This window comes from Berghia stephanieae, chromosome 9 (assembly GCF_034508935.2).
Source record: "Berghia stephanieae isolate SIO BIC M18660-M18661 chromosome 9, UCSD_Bste_1.3, whole genome shotgun sequence".
Lineage (NCBI taxonomy): Eukaryota > Metazoa > Mollusca > Gastropoda > Nudibranchia > Aeolidiidae > Berghia > Berghia stephanieae.
The window spans coordinates 27,329,627-27,331,955 of NC_088368.1; the positions used below are offsets into that span (position 1 = coordinate 27,329,627).

Below are 2,329 nucleotides of genomic sequence, written 5' to 3' on the forward strand. Positions count from 1 at the left end.
TGAGCATTACTCATAAACGCGGATGGCAAAAAACAATAACAAAGACCTGAGTGACGTCATCTTCGAACTATCTATAAGTTAACGATGGCTAAGGATGGACTCTGACAAACATATTTCACTCATGTCCCGTCTTAATGTTAAGTGTTGCTGTTGGCTATGGCCAGTGACCTCTTGTAAAGCGCTTTGAGCACGTTTAGTGGAGAATGCTCTATAGATAGCATGCACTTGGCTAAGAAGTTCACAACATTGCCATCCGGAAGTATAACGGACCAACACACAAAACTATGTGTAACCATGAACGTTTATAGTCTGGGTAATATAGTTTAGTGAGAATTACTCACAAAGGTGGATGGCAAAGAAAACAATAACAAAGGCATGATTGGTGTCATCTTCGTTCTATCTATATAAAAGCTCAATTTTTTAATCTTTAAAATCCCCCCCCCCCCCCCCCCCCCCACCCCACTCCCTAAAAGACATTTTAATCACTGGTCAAGTCCGTATAAAAACTTTCAATTGTAAAGAAAAAATGTAAGAAGACAATCCTAAAATTTTGCATGCATTTTATTGATGACATAAAATGTGGTCTTTCAAAAATCTCATTGAAAACAATTTGGCACACACGTGAACTGAGAAATTCAATTGGACATTTTTAAGGACAAGCGGGATATCACAATTTTTCGTGAACTGAGAAATTCAATTGGACATTTTTAAGGACAAGCGGGATATCACAGTTTTCTGTGAACTGAGAAATTCAATATGACATTTTTAAGGACAAGCGGGATATCACAATTTTTCTTAAATACCTTAATTTACTCATTTTCTCTCACTTAAAAAAAAGTCCTAGTCAAGTGTCTTTCAGCACACACACTGTCGGTACCTCAATCTATATGATCTTATGGTATGACAATCGCTTTCGGATCGAAAGGTCCTGGGTTCGAGCCTCGCTCGGCGCATAGTTGAGTCCTTGGAAAAGGCTCTTTACTCACATTCTCTCACCGTACTCATGTGTAAAATGAGTACCTGGCCATTAAAAGCGTTGTCTCTGTCCGCAAACACTGTACTTATCGCCTGACGGGCGTCATGTCCCGTCTTAATGTTAAGTGTTGCTGTTGGCTCTTGTAAAGCGCTTTGAGCACGTTTATTGGATAATGCTCTATATAAAAGCTCATTTTTAAAATCTTTAAAATCTCATGCAAACCCTTTTAATCCGAGAAAAGTGAATGGTATTTAAAAAAGAGGTCTGATTTATATTTTAAAATGATAATAAAATAAAATATGACGTCTAGTAAAATAATACGGCTTGTCCTTAATTTAATACGATCAATTCTTTGTCTATTAAAGGGGCCGTCTTTCATCGTCGTCGTCTTCTTCTTCTTCTTTTTCTTTTTCTTCTCCTTCGTCTTCTTCTTCTTCTTCTTCTTCTTCTTCTTCTTCTTCTTTTTCTTCTACCTTTTCCAGAAATATAATGTACCAACACACAAAACTCTGTGTAACCTTGAACGTTTATGGTCTGATTAATACAGTTTAGTGAGAATTACTCATAAAAATGGCTGGCAAAAAACAAACAAACCAGAAACAAAGACCTGAGTGACGTCATCTTCGTTCTATCTATAAGACGGCGGTTGCTCAATGCTGCCGGTATCTTTTAAAAAAACCCAATAAAACCCACATATTAAAAAAAAAAAACTTTTGCCAACAGAAATCGTTCTTCAAATGAATTCGATCGATTAAAACGACCCTCATCTTGTCAAAATCTTTCACACCTGGGACCTCCCCCAGAATTTTCTTGCCAAAATTGTGAAAATGTGTATGTCAGAGTACGGTAGGGCAGAATAATATGATGCCCGAAATCAAGCGACCATTAACATGGTAAGTACTGTACAATGATTTCAAAACACTGATCCCGGGATTGTGTCCTAAGTTACACATTTAGAATTTAGAATTTTACACAATTTAAGCCTCTTGAGTCCTTATGAAAAAGTAACAGACGGAGACCTAATAATGTTATTGTAAGAGTGCTGACTGTTGAAGACCACTTAATCTACCCCTCTCCCTAAATAGTAACGCGTAATGATATCATGTTTATTATAATAATTCGTGACGTCAGGTTATAAATCCTTAAATTTCACTAAAAATTGAATTCTTTAAAAAGAGGTATTATTTAAATACTTTTGAACATGTCTTATATTCAAAGATGACAAAATAGGAATTGATTTAGGGTTAGAATAAAACATTTCTTACATTCTTGGGTTTTGGAATTCGAACTGTGTTCCCAACGCGCACTCTCAAGTTCGTGCAGGGGTTGGGAACACGTCCGGAATTCCAAAAA

At 36.5% G+C, this 2,329-nt stretch overlaps 1 protein-coding gene across 11 annotated transcripts in view; it reads right to left on the bottom strand.

The window, feature by feature from the left end:
* Positions 1 to 543: 543 nt before the first annotated feature.
* Positions 544 to 2,329, bottom strand: part of LOC144979973 (lysosomal proton-coupled steroid conjugate and bile acid symporter SLC46A3-like) — a 16,966-nt gene continuing 15,180 nt past the window's right edge. For all 11 annotated transcript variants that reach the window (XM_078927333.1, XM_078927332.1, XM_078927342.1 and 8 more), the window contains one exon: positions 544 to 2,329. This exon is cut by the window's right edge and continues 440 nt beyond it. The gene's annotated coding sequence lies outside the window, so the exon portion shown is untranslated.